Consider the following 19,392-nt stretch of genomic DNA (forward strand, 5'->3'; position numbering starts at 1 on the left):
TGTTACTCCACATCTATGTATTTTTGTCCGTCAAAAGAAATTGTACCCGTATAATAATACAGAGAAGTTTTCTGAGATAAGAATTTAGAAATTTTTTGAATTTTAGAAATTTTTCTAACTAATTTTTTTTTTGTTTAGCTTTATTGACTCAAGTTATTTTCACAAATCATACCTTCAATTAATAATTCTCATACACCCGACACCACTCAGGGAAAGTTTAAGGCTGCAGTAGAATTTTAATCTTTAAATTAATATTACAATTGTTTTAACGCTTATGAAAGGCACAAATACGAAAATACAGGCGGCGAAAAAAGCGAAAAATTGATGCTTAATATTAATCCGCAACATAATAGCTTCCCGTTTTCCTCATTTCAAATTAAGTAAATGAGTCCTTATTGAACATCTTGTATTTGATATTTTTATTTATTTATATACAATTATTTCTATTCTCATTAAAAGTGTCATGAATTGTGCGTCAAGACATTATTCATCAGAAAAATAAGAAATTCTGAAGATTTAATTATTTTCTGACAGTTTCAATGTTAAAAATGTTACGTAAGCTCGAAATAATACGATGATGTTGTCAATAAAAATTAAATTTCAAAAAAAAAAAAATTATTTAAGATTAGAAACATGTTATTTTTTCATAATATCCAATTAAAGGAAAACTCTAAAATATTATTAAAACCGTTTATGATAAGCACGCGACTGCTGTTACTTTCAAGGACTAAATATATAATCTTATAGTGACTTTTATTTACGTGCTATGTTTTAAATACTTTGCCCTTGAATTATGGGCAATTGTAATTTTTTTCTTATGTAACTGATAGAACAAATTATTTTTTTTTTAAAACATGAAATTAAAAATAACAATTAATTGTTATACAACTTTAATCTATAAACTCTTGATTTCTTTACAAATTAAATTTCTGTGATAAGCACATGTGACATTGAATTTTTATTAATTTTAAATCGAGACCTAAAAATAATATTGCGTCAACCTTAACCACGCTCTGAACTTTCTCCAATGCAAATAAATATATTTTGCAAATAATATTCGAACCCAGTTTTGACTAGATGAAACTAATAGGGCAGCAATTTTGGCATTTTGTGAAAATTATTCGAAATGTGTAGCATATATTTCCAAGATAATCATACTTTAGTCAAAATGTAGTGGTAAAAAACTTCTCAAATAAAATAGTTAATTGACCATTCTAAAGTTTTGGCATTAATATTAACTATACGCTGCTGGAAATCTGAATTTGTTTCAAATCAAATTTTTGCATATTAATCGCCTAAGACACTCACACATTAGCAATTAAGCACTAATAATAGAACAATATAACTACCATATTGTCTTTATTTCAAATCACAAAGGACTGCTTTCTTAATCTAGTGGTATAATTTTTAAATGTAAATCAATTTGAAGTACAACAAAAACCATAAAAAGTTATCCTTTTCTATTCTCATATGTGTTCATAGGAATACTTAAGAAACTAAGCTTATTAAACAGGATGTATGTAAGTTTGAGTGCAATACCAGACTGCAAAAGTAACTAACAATCAAATAAAATTTTTTTAAAAGCCTGATGTGTAAAAAGCAATTACATAATTGCTTTTTGAAATTTGAATAATTAAGACTTTTTTAGATCCTTGAAATAATTCTAAAAAATATTATTGAAAATTCTTATCTCTTTGTACGCTACTACTTAGTGAAAAGTATATTACCTTTGCTTTGGAGTATGTAATCACTTGAAGCAGTCTTTGCAGTATAAATAAAACATATATATATTCTTGTTCAGCGCAAAATTCTACGTTTTTTTATTTATATATTTGCCCGTGAATTATCGGACACTATAACTCAAAATGAAGAAAGCAAATACTACAAAAGATATTGTTTCTTTGGACCCGATTCGAACAATGGATCGAACGCCTAAAAAGACAATAATAAAAAATTGAAAAGAATTAAAATTAAGCAAAGTGAAAATTTTTAATAGTTCGACAGATTCGGATCTGTTGTAACTATGTTTAAATATTTTTATAACTAGTAGTTATAACCAGATTTTCTTCGTGTGGGTAATAAAATTCAGTTGGTTACGGTCGACTTAATAATTTTTTTTACTTTATGAACTTTTTTCTTACTAGGCTTTAAAAAATTCCGCGTAGCAAGAAAATAAAATTTCAGTAAGAATAACTAATGAAAATGTCCTTATATAACTGCAGAACAAATGGATGACGTAATGAAAAGGAAGGAGTAAAATAAAATCTCAGCTTCTTAAATACTCTCTATTCTCTGTTCATATTAATATTTTTCAGCATAGCCATCTCTCTTCTCTTGTTTAAAATCTGGTGGCCCAATATTATTGTCAAAAATTTTCCACTTAACTGAAAATGTACTTCTTTTTCTTCTGCCTTATTATTATAAAAGTTACAAGGATTTCAGATTTTCTATTAAAATTAAAAATAAGAAATCACTAAAATTCATTTGAATATCAGCAATAAATCTAATAATAATTTTCAATATTCGTTCATTTCAATTCAAGGACAATAATTTCTTATTTATTATAATATTTTTATTTTTTTGTTGAGGCACCATTGTAAACTTAAAGAAATAATGAATAATAATTATTTTACCTTATACACAAAAATAACATGAGTTGAATTTATCCATATACAAAATTTTATCCTTCATATTTTTCAATTTAAAAATGAAACAGAAGAAAACTGTTCTATTTTTAGACTTTATGAGCGCATAATGTGTGCATGTACCGATTCTATTCTTGAATATATATAAGCTCTCTATGCATATATTATTCACTTCTATAGATATTTAGAATGTTAAGCAAGCAATATACAATTATGAATTTCAGTCTTTATTAAAATTTTTTTTTCAAATTAATTTCATGACAGTCCATCGTTACATATGCCATGTAATCTTTTATCGGGATATTTTTGATAGACGTTTTAATTTATACACATATGCACATAAATAACTTTGTATATAACATATAATTTGGCTAGTATATATGCGAATATTTATGCACGTATTTAAAATATATTCTTTAAATGTAAAACTGTTTACCCGGAAATGTGTTCCAATTTGAAAGTGAAGAAAAAAAAAGCTTCCTAATGATTAGCCTATAAAATATAAAAAAAAAATAAAAAAAAAACTTTAAAAATAAATTTTTTTTATTTTTTTTGCTTAAATTTTCAACCCACGCGACTTTGTTTTTTACTATTATAGCGAGTTTGCTTAAATGGGAAGAAAATACGCTGCCTTTTTTATAACAACAATAAGTAAAAATAAAAAAATAACGGTGCTTCCACTTTTAGGAAACAATTTCGTTTTTTAATATTTTTCTTCTATTTTTTTTTTTACTTCCTTTCATAGCAATTTTATTTTTCGCATAGCATACCATTATTTTTAATAAAGAAAAGGAATTTTTACAAGTACTTGAACTCTTTATTGTTAATTGCATATTTAGCGGCTACATAAAAAAAAATAAATATTTCTATAATATTGAAACTGTTTGAAAAATTCGTCTTCATTTTTTAAAGCATTAATAAAGTCAAGAAAATAGAAAATAATTTTTTAGTATCATACAAGTAAATTTAAAGAGCAAAAGAATATTCTTAATAAATATAAGAAAAATGATAAGGTAACGGGTGCTACTATTGACACTCTGAAAAACCCATACAATTATTGACACCCCAATTGCTACAGCGCTTTTCGAGTATTTAAAATTATTAATCACAAAAATTAATTATGGCTTCTAATTATTTGTCATTTGCTTCATTCTATATTTATTATATAATAAATTTTAATTAACTATATTAGGCTTTTAATATTAAAAAATAAAATATTACAGAATTTATTTTAGCCAACAAAATATAGTGAAAATCATTAAGAACTTCAATATGTAAATTTAGTAATTTTTAAGGTTCCTGCGATATTTTTAATATGATTGTTGCACTTTTGGAATGAATGAATGGGTGTCAATAATTGATGAAAATTTCAACAAATTTCTATTATTGACATGGGGTGTCCATAGCTATATGCATGCTATGAAAGTACAATCATTGATACCAGCTAAAAATTGCAAAATTTGCAAATTTTTTAAGAAGAAGTAACTCGGCATAGAGAAGAGCTACAAAGAAACCTTATTTTAGTAAAATAAAATAATTATAATAATTGTTAAAACGTGAGATACATCCGATATTTGACAGTATGAGTGCATACATACATATTCGTTTTTAAAACTTGTTCAACATTTTACTGTTACGTAAGTTTTGCAAGAATTTTCTTGCATAAGCCCTTTATATAATAATTATATAGTATGTAAACTTACTTCTGATCATTGGTGCAGTGGTTATGGCACCGGCCCTTTAACCGAAGGGTCTCGGGTTCAAACCCCGGTCAGGTCACTATAAAAATTATATTCAATATTATATAACTTAATATGCAATACTAATAAATATTAAACAAGTAATTTTCAAATATTCATAATACTCGTATTCGATACTAAAAACTAAGAAAAATAAACAGTAAATATTAATAACCTCAAATAATTAATATAAATAAAACTACGGCAGGCTAGTCACCTACCTAGCTAACTCTCTATGACTATAGAAACTAGGGCATGATAGATATCATGCACTAGCCCTATACTCCTCCTAGGAGTGAAGAAGGAAAAAAAAAAAAAAAAAAAATGTAAACTTACTTGACGGTGTTTGATCCAATATCGGTAATAACATAACAACTGTTGGGTTAGGCCGTTTAAAATGATTATGAAAGAGGAATATTTAATTTATATTTTTCTAATACTCAAATAATTAAAAATTCTATATAGAAAAGTTTTATTAGAAATACAGCTTAAGAGCGTCAATAATTGTGTCCGGTACGGTAGCTAGCTAATTGAAAAAAAAAAATTATTCATAAAAAACTTTGCATAAATATTTTATTTGAGTGCTAAATAGCATATTTTTATTATAAGAATTTTTTAAGTAAAATCTGCCGGGGCTAAAAAAAATTCACGCTTTTAAAACTTTTTAAATACAATAAGTAAGCTAAAGCATCTCCTTATATTTTTAGATGTAGCAAATGATATTACGTATAGGTAATTAAATCTTAAGCCTTAATTAGTGTGACTTTTACTGTATTCTTATAATAATTAGTAAAAAATCGAAGATGCTTAGTGCTGGCCATTATTCATCTTAAATTTTTTCGACACAGGCTACTCAGTATTGATGAATTGAAACATATATTAGAAAATATCTTCGAGTACAGACTTAGGGTAGATATAATAAAGGAAGAAGGACATGGTGAACTTGTCTATATCGTTTTGTTTTCCTATAGAAATTTACCACATGAAAATGTCTTCAAAAACTCTTTGATAACTGTAATTCTTTACTACTTTAATGACAAAATGGTGCCAATTTATTTTTCCACACAAAATATTGGCTAGAACCGGACTTTTATTTATTTCATATTACCCAATTTAACCATACAATAAATATTAATAGAAAATTTACTCTTCATTATCATTTGAATTTGAATACTTTTTGTTTAACTTTAACTCTAACTTTACCCACACAATTTCTTTATAATTTCGTAAGTAATAATTCGTCTCAAATTTTGAAATTCATTCTCATCCATTAATTATTTTTTTTTTTTTGTTAATTTTAAAAAATTAATTAAAAATACATTCTCTTATAATTCGCTACCGTTATTGGAATATTATTAATATACGTTCAAATTTTGTTGTTGATATTTTGCGAAATGAAAACAATTAAATTTTAAACAAATAAAACCAATAATGAGCTTGTCATATTCTGATACCATAAATTTTTTATGTCACATTCTTACATACATACATACGTCTGGTAAACATAAAAATGTTGTAATCGTCTTTTCACTGTTGTTTCGCTTCTTAATACATACACATACACATACAAAAATAAAAAAAAAATATTTATATGCGTATACAAGAGCATACCAAAAAGTTTAAATACACACACTTATTTTAAAAAGCGTTTTACTTTTCAAAATCAATTCCTAAAAACTATCAAGTGCAATAACTTAACGTTAAGTAAAAATATGTAGTTAATTATTTACGTCAACGTTAAAAATACACCCACTAAAAGTCAATCAAAATAAATAAAGAGAAGATGAAGATAATGGACTCTTCGTAACGGTATGAAAAATTTCACTCGAAGCATTTTTCAGTATATAAGAAGAATTATGGCAAAAATACAAAAACCAAATTAAATAAAATATCCAAAATGTCCATGTGAATTTGATTATTCTTTTTATTTTTGTTCAAAAAAACAAAATAAATAAGAAAACAATAATGTTAATGAATAACATAGTAAAAACCACAAAGATGAGTTCATGGTCATTATGGTCAGAAGGGGGTCGTTTTTAACAAAATTATTTAATCAATTTAAAATGGTATATTAGCAATAAATAGGTGGGTTTTAAACATTACTTTAAGCATTTATGTTTTTCTTTTCTATTTGACATAACTATTTGCATCATCATCATAACATTATTTTTAATGGTTATATACAGGAATAAAGCTGGGTTAAACCAATAGTTTGTATTGTAGCACTTTTCCCTTCAACAAGAGAAAATACTGCTTTTAAATACAGTCTATGCATATCTGCGATAACTTGAGAGGGGGTGGACACGAAAAGAAATTTTCTTCTAAATGAAGCATTTATTAGTGTCTAAAAGCCCCTAAAATTTCAATTTTCTATAGGCTGGGGTCTAGAAGGAAAACAATATCAAAAATTTGAAAAAAACGAACTTTAGATAACGGTAAATTTGAACGGCCATTTTGTTTTTCTAAAGTTTAACAGTAGTATACCGCGCTAGGAGAAGCAAGCCACTGCCTTTCTGTGTTTACAAAACTTCAAAAATGCTTATGGTTTCACTGCACTAAATAGTTAAAAAATGGCATTTTTAGGGTTTTGGGGGGTATAACTTCTAGAGGGGAGGAGATAAGTAAAAATTTTGTTCTACGCAAATAAGTTTCTAGTAAAGATCTATGTACGTATTAAATTTCAGCTTTCTATCTTCAAGGGTGTAGAAGTTTTGTAAACAAAAAAGTGTCCACGGACGGACGGACTGACGGACGGACGGACAGAGTGAAACTAGTAAGCATTTTTTTTCAAAAAAATTTTGGAAAAGTGCTAAAAAGTATAATATTATAAAAATCATGTTAAAATAAATTATTAATAAAAATGATTCGGCTATAACTTTTGGGATTCTTTTGTTTTGTGAGTTCAAATTAACTCTAGCAGCTTGTTAAGTTCTTCTACATATTTGTTAAATTCTTTCAAAAATTATTTTAATATTGAAATATTTAAACTAATAAGAATTATAAATTGAATGCATTTAAAACTGAAAATTTAAAAATGAATGATTATTTTGTGTATAAAAGAATCTATTATTTAAATTAAGAGACATTTATCTGTACAAATTCAAAATTCACAATTTTTTGTTGAGGAAACCTCTTTTATAACCAGTAAATGTTATTAAATCTCAAAAAAATATAATGTAAAAATAAAACTAGAAGAAGCAATGTAATATTATGTAGTATACGTGGCAGTCTAGTATCCCCATATTTGTTATAGAGATCCTGGAAACATAGTTAAAACAGTTTGCGATTTATTCCAAATTAATAATATCTGTTATGAATAACATGTCTTAAAGTATTCAAAAAAAATTTACAAAATTAATCCAAGAAAGATAAAAAAAAAAAAAAATATAAAAGAATTGATTTCTAGTACTAACGAAAGGATTGATTCTAAAGAACTAAATTCTTAATTGATTTCTACGAGTAATACTAAATTCAAGTTGGCGTAAATTTTGTAATCATAGCTGCCAAATAAACGTTTAAGAATTTGTAATTGAAATCTTAAAAACATTTCCGAAATTATTAATTTAATCAATGTCAAATTTTTGCCAATTTAGTAGAGTGCCCATAAATTTAATTAAATTCGATAAAAGTTCTTATTTAATAAAAAAAAACTTTCACAATGTATAAATGTTGTATAGCAATCTGCAATTGATTTAAAGGCCGAACAGCCAATCGTCTTTTGATAAAATTGCCCATCATGTACATATAGTATAAAAGTAAAAAGACAAATAAATTGAATAAACACGATTACCCCTAATTTTATGCAATTTTTTAAATTTTAATGACAATATAGCAATAGTAAATTTATTTTAAATTTTTTTGCCAATTAAGTATAATTACAAATATAAAATTAGATATTTCATATGCCACTTTATTAATTAAAGTATTTATTTAAAATTATCTAAAATTTTACAATTAAAATTTATGTAGTTATTCTATATACATAGAGAATGCATCTAAAATATTTTATTTTCAAATTGAAATGGCATCAATTTGCAAAATAAATTTTTATATGAGAATCAAAAAAATTCCATTTGAATAAATCATCAATTAAAGTAATATAAAATATATAAATTTTGATAAATAATATTTAAATAAAATGTAATTCAATATTATTAGTAATTTATTGCTAATATTGACAAATATGTACTTTTGTATATATAAGTATACTTTTTTACATACTGCACTAACAGTAAATATTATGTGCTAACAATAAAATTTTTTTAATTTTTATAAAATATTTAATTCACCTCAAACAAATTTTTTTTTTCAATTCAAGCTTAAAAATTAGTAATTATTTTTTGTAATAGAAGTTTCTAATTACATGATGTATACATCAAAAATAATATTTTTTAGCCACAATAATATTTAAGTATAACAAATAGTTATGCTAGCAATAGTATGTCTGAAATTTGATTTTGATCATGATATTTAAATTAGGCGTCGAGTGCATAAATAGATTCTCATTATGAATTTTCTTTGTAAAAAACTGAAACCATTTAACATGAATAACACCTATTTTTAACAAATAATCCAAACTTAATACTAGGGTTGTGTGATTAAATAATGAATAACATGTATGAAAATATGTAAAAATTGAAGCTGTTTTTCTATGTGAAAAGCTTAAAATATAGCAGTAGCCCATCCAAAACTTTGGAAGGAAATATCAGAATTCCATTAATATAATTTTAAGCAGCAATAAATCTATTTGGTTTTTTGGTTGATACTTAATTGATCTCAGATAATTTAAATTTTCAAGAAACGAGTCATTCCTTCAATTTATTTCTTAGAATATATTTTCGTTATATATGTAAATATTAAATTAGAAATTGAATGTTTTACCACAAAAAAAAAAAAAAAAAAAATTTCCCAATCTAATGCTCACTTTAAAGTTACAATAATAAAATGAAATATTATGAAATATTATTGAAATTTATAGTTAATTGCGGTATTTTATACATTTTTAACAATATATAATTACATATAATAAAGTATAAATATAATATTTGATAGTAGCATCAAAAATTGTACTAATATAAATTTTTTTCTACATACACATAATATTGGTCAATATAAATTATTTAAATTATTCTCATTTATCAAAGCTTCAGTACCAAACATACTCAAATATCAAATATACAAAATTTCATTCCATCCCATATATTATTATATTATATGACATACAAATGGATCCATGAGTAAGTATACTTACATATAAATAATATTATATTCATTTAGAAGAGAATGAAATTAAGTACAATAAATATACTATTTAGAGGAGTGCATGAGAAATTTAACATACATACTCGTATATAAATACAGTATGTATATATATTTGATATTAGAATGAAATTTTATATATGAAAAATTCCTAAATAATTACTTTATTTAAAAATATTTATAATGAAATAAAAATTATATATCTATTTCAATTATTGTAAAAATGTAACTGCATATACTTATTATATAATATAAGTTTCGGACATGTGAAATTCATTTATATCAACAAAATTCTTAAGAGAACATATATTTTGAGTCAAAACTTAAAACAAATATTCTCTTACGAACTCTTTCCATAATAGGTAACAAAAATATTTTGGTTTTAACATATTTTGAGTTTTCGACCACTTATTTTGTACCAATGCAGAGAATAGGAAAAGTGACAATATCGTCTTCCATAATATTTCCGAACACAACATCATAGACATAAAATAAAAAATTAAATAAGAAAAACTTATAGAAGATGAAACATATCTAAAGAATCCAGAAAATCCAAAAGAGGTAGAAAAAGCATAAAAATAAAATAACTTGAAAAATTAAAAAGGAAGGCAAATTTCACGAAAACGTGAAACAATGTTATAGCCAGAGGCTCTGATTGGGGTTCACCGTTACCCATGGTATGATTAGAGAATATTAAGCCTATATACCTATTAAATAAATATAACGAATAGTGCAGAACTGATATTTCCAGACCCATCTCAATTTCTGCACAAAGAACTTTAAAGTGCTTGTGTATACGTTGGAAAAAATAACCTAAATAATGCAATTATATAGAGAGTAAGTGTTAATATATGCAAACAACATTGAATACTTCAGAATTTTTCAGTGAATTAAATTATATATTAGAAAAATTATCGTATAGAATGAAATGCAAACGAACTTAGGCGTTATAAGTTAAGCTATGGTGTATTGTAAGATACATTTTATTCAATATGATATACCACATGAAAGTAATATCAAGCTTATTCTTCTAGAATTCTATAGCGAAAATGATATTTAAAGACTGATATTTAAAAAATATCAGTAAATCTAAATATTTAATGATATTTAAACAATGGCATTTTAAGAACATGAACAATATACGGGGACCGAATAACAAAAATAAATTATCAACTGAATAAGGAATAATAAATGATAATGAATAAGGGAAGTAATCATTTCAAAACCGTACCCAATGAAGTGATCTACAACTAATTGATTTTGTTTACTCTTAATTCTTATTTTGTAAAATAATATCAAAATTGAAATTCACATTTCAAGTAGAATTCAAATATTCGTGAAGAATTGTTTAAATTTTTTATATACTTTACTTATGTTTACCACTGTGTATTTAATGTATATAGGTACATAAAATTGGTATATATATAAAAAACCTTTTATAAAAAATAATAATGATTGGTTACATTATAGTTTGAATATTACTCGTATTAAAAACTTTCTTTTGTTCATATTTTTTTGTTCATTCTTGATCCTTTCAAGTAATGAACAATATAAGAGGATTTAATTTTTTGGTCTTTTTAGTCTTCAACAATAACAAAACAAATACATATATGCATATAAGAATATTATACAGGATTTTAAAATAAAACTATTTATTAATTATTAAAAATATTTTAAAGGTATATTTTTATAAAATATTATGTAGCATATATACTTAAATACTCAAAATTAAAATATTTTACATTGAAAATTAAAATTATATAGAGGTACTCATATATGTACATATATATATATATATATAACATATGAGCTCAACTTTACTATAAATGTTATAAATATTAATTTAATTCGAATTTAAAGAATTTTTATATTTCTTCTATTTCAAAAATTTAAAGAGTAATTTAATTATAAAAAATAATAATGAAGAAATTTTTAAGAAATTCCATAATTCTACCACATTCAATTAAAATTAGAATAATTTGAAATAAATTTAAGTTATTTAAATTTTTTGCTTTAATTATAATATTTATTATATGTATAAGAATTCATGTATTCTTACCTATAACAGCTAGTTGTTCATATATGAAGCTTAGCGTTATGAAGAAATAATTTTTGTTCTTGGAAACAGTTTGATTTAAAGTAGTTTTAAGATATATTTTTAAATAACTATTATACAGTATCTATCGGACCATTGGTGCAATGGTAATGGCACCGGTCCTTTAACTTATGGGTCTCAGGTTCAAACCCCGGTCAGGTCACTATAAAAATTATATTTAATATTACAACTTAATACACAATACTTGTAAAAAATAACAAATTAGTATACAAGTAATTTTCATACATTCATTATAAGTACTTGATATTAAAAACTAAGAAAAATAAACAGTACTTAAAAATCAATAATCTTAAAATATTTAATATAAAGAAAAAAACTACGCAGGCTAGTCACCTAACTAATTAAAACTCAATGACGCAATGAAACTGGGACATGGCTATCTATGATGTCATTCACTAGCCCTATGCTCCTTCTAGAAGTGAAAAAGAAAAAAAAAATTTTATAGTATCTTATACTCTCATTTGAGAATATTTGCACAAAAAAATTAAAATTTTTAATACAACACGCTGAAACAAAAGACTCTTTACAAGTAGTAACCTGCTAAATAGCACTTAGAACATTACAATAATTGCATTATACACAAAAAATCCAAATTATTCTGCAAATATATTTTAAATTTAACCCATAATACTCGTATACGTTATTTGAAGTGCTAATAATTTCATAATACCGTGAATGCTGCCATATTGTCTTAGCTTACATTAATTAATTTCATATATGTACAAATAACACAATTCCTTTATACAAGGTGTCTCGCATAAAAGTGCATAACTATATATACCATTTTATAGGCCCTCATGAGCAAGGAAAACTTTTGTATAGAGACGTTGTTCACAGCTCAGCAGATTCGAAGTTATAAGGGTTTAAAATCAATTTCGACTGATTTTTTTTTACTTTTTGAATTTTTTTTGTCTCCTTACAAAAGTTTTGTTTTCTCATGAGAGCCTATATACAATGGTATATAACAGTACACTTTGATACGAAACACCCTGTATACACAAATAAAATTTCTAAATGACCCTTTCTAAACATGCTATATGCCAATTTTTAATATTACTATTTTCATATTCTTCCAACCAAAAAACAAAAATATTTTATTATTGAAAACTTGTTTCATATACTTATAAAATAAACATTCAATTATCCTTTATACGAACTAAATGTTTTGTATGTATGCTTATATGCATTTTTAATATATATAAATACATATGTATGTATAAATTTAATAATATTATTTTAGAAAAAGCGTTAATGTGTGAAAAAAGAAAAAGTTAATTTTGAAAATTCAAAAGGAAAAAAAAATAAAAATTTTTTTTTGCAGGTGAGGGTGGGATTTTGTCTTTGTCTTTCTTTTAAATTTTATTTCTAATAATTTCTCACATATACATATGTATGTATTTATACAAAATTACAACGTATATAACAAAAATTGCAATATTCACAATGTCATTCTTTATAATGTCTCGTATTGTTGCAATATATGTATGTGGTTGCATTGCAATGCAATATAATAAAAATAATGCATTAGTAAAGTTAAAATTTTTATTATGAAGGTATTTGTGAATATTGTTACTATTTAACTTAATTTTTTTTTATTATATATAGAGGGAGTTAAATTTGAATATTTTATAAGGAATGTGTATAGAACTATAATATATTTGTATATAATTTTAGTGTATCGTAATAAATGGGAACATAACATACATACATATGTATATATGAGTGTTTTATAGCTGCATAACATATTTTTAATGTATTTATGAACTTATAGGTATATGAATGCAATTTTCTCTTATCTCTTTTATGCAGCAAAAATTTTACTTAAAAGAATTAAGTAAATGGATTTTAAATAAGTGCATACACATATATTAAATATCTTTTATTAAACAAAAGTAAAACAAAATAAATAAAACGATATTTTAAGAAGAAATATTGAGGTCACATAAAATGAAAACTTTTTCATTAAAAAAATATCCAAAAAAAAATTTTTTATGTTTTTTGTTATAAAATTGCAATATTCATTTAAAAGAATTCATTTTTCTCGGACCAGAAAAAAATCTCTTTCTTTTTGATTTTTTTTCTGTTTTTTTTTTTGTTGTGATTTATATATCTTAGCATAAATCTAAAACCTATATGGCTCATATCATACTCAAATGTACTTACAAATGTATGTATGTTTGTATACTTTTAAAAATTAACTCTTGAGTACCTACATATACTCTAAAAATTATTCACATATAAATATATTTTCTTTTAATTTTACCTTTAGTTTAAGAGAAAACCCTTTTTATTATTGGGAAATCAAAAATTTTTAAAGAAAACAAAAAAATAAAAATAAAACAAAATCAGAATACGCAAAAATATAAGCAATTTTTTTTTTCTGTAAATTGCTGTTTTTATTGTTGTTGTTATAAACAAAAATTCTGCAAGAATATAACAAGAAAAAAATACAAAAACCTTCAATAGTTCATCTTTACTTGAAAAGCAACAGTAACTATGTTCTCATGTATGTATGTATATATATATAATATATATTTATATAGAGAAGAAACGAGTTGAAAAAAAAATCCATCTTCATTGTAAAGGTCATTGAAATGTTATTCATTGTTTGTGTCTTCATCTTTTTCATAGTACATAAGAAAAAATAAGTAAAAAAAATACAAAAAAAATACAAAAATCTTAATAAGAAAACCAAAAAAAAAATTTTTTTTATTTAGAAAATATAAAAAAAAAAATTAAAAATGAAAAATAAAATACGATGCGATGAATTTCGAGTTCTTCACGAAAATTATCTCTTCTTCATCTTTAATCCTAGTCATCATCAACTCTTTATTACTATTTATGTACATAAATATATATACAATATCTCCATATATGTTAGTATTTTTGTTTATACACAAATAATTTAACGAAATCTTTACAATAACAATTTACGATATATATACGATATATATGTAGGTAAAAATAAAAGCATATTTGAATGTTACACGAGTATCAAAGAATATTTTAAGATTATTATGAGCATCCATATACATACATATACATACATCCATGTACATACATACATATATTGTATAAAAATAAGCATAATAATAAAAGAAAAAAAGAGATAGAAATGAAGAACTGAAAAATTTTCAAAGCTAATAATTGACCAATTATTCTATAAATGGGCTTGTACATAACTATAAACTTTGATTCTTTAGAAATTCTTACATTTTTTTTTTCTTGCCATCTTTTTGTCTTTTTTTTTTTTGTTTTTTTTTATTTTATTCATTCTTTTTTTTTTAAGTTTTTTAATTTTTGAATTGTTGCTTGATATTTGAACTGTAGTTCAAAATTGTTAAATATAATTATCGTATAACAGTTATTATAGTATATTGTTTAAAATTTTCATTTTTTATTTTTTTTTTTTTGTTTCCCATTCTTTCTTCAATATTACAATATATGTATGTATATATATTTTATATTTCATTTTCACATTTTATATTAAAATTATGTAATTTAATAAAATGCATTATTTATAAATTTTATTTTTATACTAACAATTAACATTTTGATTTATATAAAGATATTACATACACTATACATAAGTATATGAGTTGAAGGAAATTGAGTATATTAATGTAGGTACGAGTATAGGTACTTATTTTCTGAAATAAATTTTCTCAAAATTTTTTGTGAATATACAAAGTTATTTTACAATATATTATTATAAAAAGAGTGTAAAAAGAGTGTGTATAATAGTCCGACATAAATTTGTCAACAATTATAGTTTAAAAATGAAATGTTATATTAGAAGGATTCTTATTTTTCTCTAAAGAATCTATTGAAAATTCTTGATTATATAAAATACAAACACAGATACGAGTATACATTGGAAATATATGAAGTTGAAAAATCGGTATCAGTCACATTGTTATAAAATATATTAAAATATAAAATTAAATTTTCAGCAGGGTTTATAGAAATTACTTTATTATTTGTAATAGTTCAAAAGTAAGATATCCAATATTAACAATTATTAGTACTTTATGTCAACTTCTAGAATTTTAACATATAAGATAAATGTATTACTTTATAAACAATAAACTTTAAGAACATAGACCGAAAATCATACTAAGTAAATAATATAGTATAAAATTTTAAACAAAAGGCTTCATAGATGTTAATTACAGCAATGCATACGAAATCTAAAAACGTACCTGAATGTCATAATCATGATAAATTAAGTTTATTACTCGGTTTCACCTCTTATTTCATTTAAGAAAATAAAATAAGAGGTGAAAATTCAAACATAACTAATATTGCCTAGGTAAATATTAAAAAAAAAAAATTGAGAGAAATTATATAACGACTACATTTCTTTGAATAAATTATTTCAAATTTTTATATACATACATATGTATATTTAAAATATTATCCCAACAAATTTTTAAAATATCCCACAGTATAATATAATATAGATTTGTTTTTACTCTCGTACAACACAACATTACAATATTCCATGACTTCATAAAGATTTCAGGAAAAATCCAAAATACTATGTATGTCTTCAAAGAGAACGCAATAATCATATGCGTTTACATATATTATGTCATATTATCTATTAGTATTATGGCCAAAAGAAGTTTTAATTCTAAAAACAAAATTTTTTATGATAATTTTGTTTCTGAAATACCTTATTTTAAAATAATATAACAATAGTGAATTCAAATTCGGTCACACATAATATACGCATACATATATTTTCTTCTGTTTTGTTAAAATATTATTTTTCAAAATTTCAATTAATAATTCTAACAAATCTACTTCGAAAATTTTTAAAGCTAACAATTATTTAATAAATTTCAACATACTTAAATATAAGCAAACAACAATTGAAAACAAAGTTGTTTTGTCTAAATTTGAAAATTGTCAATGTAAATATTAAATTATTAACATTTCATTATATTAAACGACGAGTTAAAAAATAAAGTGTTATAATAAAGAATTATTAAAAATAATAAACAAATAAGTGCATTAATGTTATACAAATTTCACATATTATTCTACAATACTTATACTTATACTAATCAAATTATGCACATAATTTTTACTAATATTGCATATGTAAGATAGTATGATGTATTTTTACAAATCATACATAAATAATTGTTTACTAATTTTTGTCTTGTTATACAAAATTTCCAATTTCAATTATAGTATAAAATTCTGATCTATGATTTTTTTCGATTTTTTTTTTTATAAAAATAATATAAAATGTATAAAATTGTGTGTATGTATATGTATAATATATAGAATAAGAAAAATTAACAAAAAAGTCACAAGTCAAAAGTTATGCCTTAAGCAAATCAATGACTTTTTCTACTAAAATGGTTATAGAACATATACATAATATTATACGTACAAGTATATAAAAATAAAATTAAAAGAAAACCAAAATAAAAACAAAATAAAAATCGCGAATGGATTAAAATATATTTTACCCACATAGGTGAGTATACATACGAGTATAATAAACTTTATGATCTTTTCATACATTTAAGATCAATACTTGCAATACAACATAAAATTCTGTTATACAAAAATAAAAATGAATTTTATTAAAAATTATTAATAAAACCAATTTATTATTACCATATTTTTCCAAAAACAAATAATTTTGGATTTTAAAAGAACAAAATCCAAAAATTAATTATTTTAATGTAAGTATATATTTAGTTGCAAAAAAAATATATAAAAATTTTCTTAAAATTCATTTGGTATAACAATTTCTGTATATTGAAAATATAAATCATATTTATTTCGTGTATAACAGATTTCATTGTATATATATAAAAGAATATATTTCTATAAAAATAATATACTTGAATATTATACATATATGTATATACATATATGTATATACATACAAACATATATAATGCATTATAACAAATTTTTTTCATGAAAACAACAACAAGAGAAAAAAAAAATGTAAATGGTTTTTTTTTTCAGATTTACCTCTCTTGTATGATGCTTTTAAAACTGACCTGGTAAAATATTAAGTTGGATGCTGGATTCTTTTATACTACGTATAGGTATTTCTTATTGCTTTTTTTTTTTTATTCATATATACATACACTTTAACACAAATACGTGTATGTATTCACATATATTATTATGTATATGTATAGAGGAGTAAAATATTCCTTTTTTTTCTGTGTTATCTTATTACTTTGTTTTTTTTTTTGTAACAAAAAAAAAAGAGAATAAAGTACGAGTTGAAAAAAATCTTTAAACGCGATTTAAATATGATGCAAGTCGCGCAAAAAATATATATACAAGAATATTTTCTTGTTCACTTCTTTATTATTATTATTATTGTTATTTCTATTAGTTTTCTTTAATATTATATTGTATAAATATATATTTATACTTATGTGAAAATATATAATACAAAAAAATAAGAGAAAAAAAATAAAATATAAAAATAGCTAAATTTTTTAATAGTTACTATAGCATAAATATTCTATAAATGGTATCATAATTAATACAATGAAATAATATAGTAACATATGTACATAAACATATGTTTATACATATTATATGTTATATATAAATGCCGATCTATTTAAGAGTTTAAGAGTTTTTTTATAAACATTATTAGATTTAAATTTTTCACTACTATAATAATTGTTCTTTGAACATTATTAGAAAATATTGGTGGTAAAATAATTGAACAAAGGTTTTCCATATTACTTCTATATATATATATATATGTATATATAGTGTTATATTTGTTATACATATAATATGTATATTATTAATTTATATTATTATAAATTTAAATATTATTTTTTCTCACTTTATATATTTAAAATTATTTTTTAAAAATTAATTTTTTTTTTCGAGAAAATCAGTATTTTATTCATATTGATTTTATATTAATTAAATTAATATTCGATTTCGTATATATATATTTTCGTATATATTAAATAAATAATTTTTAATAATTATAAAAATATTTCAATAATATTATTAAAATGCACGTGTTTGAAGTATTAAATCCGTTTTTTTTCATTCTTATTTTGTTTTGTAATTAAATACAGAATTAAAATTAATAATATTATTAATTTATTTTATAAAAGAAAAAAAATATATTTTTTCTTGCTCTTGTCTTCTCATTTTTTTTGCTTCTCTTTTTTCTGTTATTTTATTTTGTTTTTTTTTTTTTCTTCTTATAATCCGATCAATAATCCGATCTGTATTCAATATACGTTCAATTTACTCGAAATTTTTTAGCTGACTAGTTTTAAAGATTGATAGACTGAATTTAATTGGTTCATTATTCACTATTCCACTGCTATACATTTTTTTCGTTCGATATCTACTATACTAGTAACTAGTATAGTATTTATGAAAAAAAAACGAGTATTCTTGTTGTTGTTGCTTTACTTTATTTTGTATTTATTTTTTTTTTATTTTTATTTCGTTTTCTTTTTTTTATCATTTTGTTTTTTTTTTTTTTGAATTTTTCTCTTTATTTTGTAGTTCTCTCGTTTATAGCTGATGTGCAGTATACTTATTTTGATTATTTCGTATATAAAAATAAACAAAGCGTTGGACTCAACCTTCATCTTAAGAAACATTA

General features: G+C 22.7%; 1 protein-coding gene across 3 annotated transcripts in view; it reads right to left on the bottom strand.

Annotated features, from left to right (window-relative positions):
• LOC129609609 (cadherin-86C) overlaps positions 1 to 18,049 on the bottom strand; it is a 78,839-nt gene extending 60,790 nt beyond the window's left edge. Inside the window, exon 1 of one of the 3 annotated variants that reach the window (XR_008697025.1) lies at positions 17,763 to 18,049. The gene's annotated coding sequence lies outside the window, so the exon portion shown is untranslated. The remainder of the gene's footprint in view (positions 1 to 17,762) is intronic. The other 2 variants (XM_055521636.1, XM_055521635.1) reach the window with 2 other exon arrangements.
• Between the last annotated feature and the right edge of the window lie 1,343 nt (positions 18,050 to 19,392).

The sequence above is a fragment of the Condylostylus longicornis genome, unplaced genomic scaffold, assembly GCF_029603195.1.
Source record: "Condylostylus longicornis isolate FDR11 unplaced genomic scaffold, ASM2960319v2 ptg000040l, whole genome shotgun sequence".
NCBI classification, from domain to species: domain Eukaryota; kingdom Metazoa; phylum Arthropoda; class Insecta; order Diptera; family Dolichopodidae; genus Condylostylus; species Condylostylus longicornis.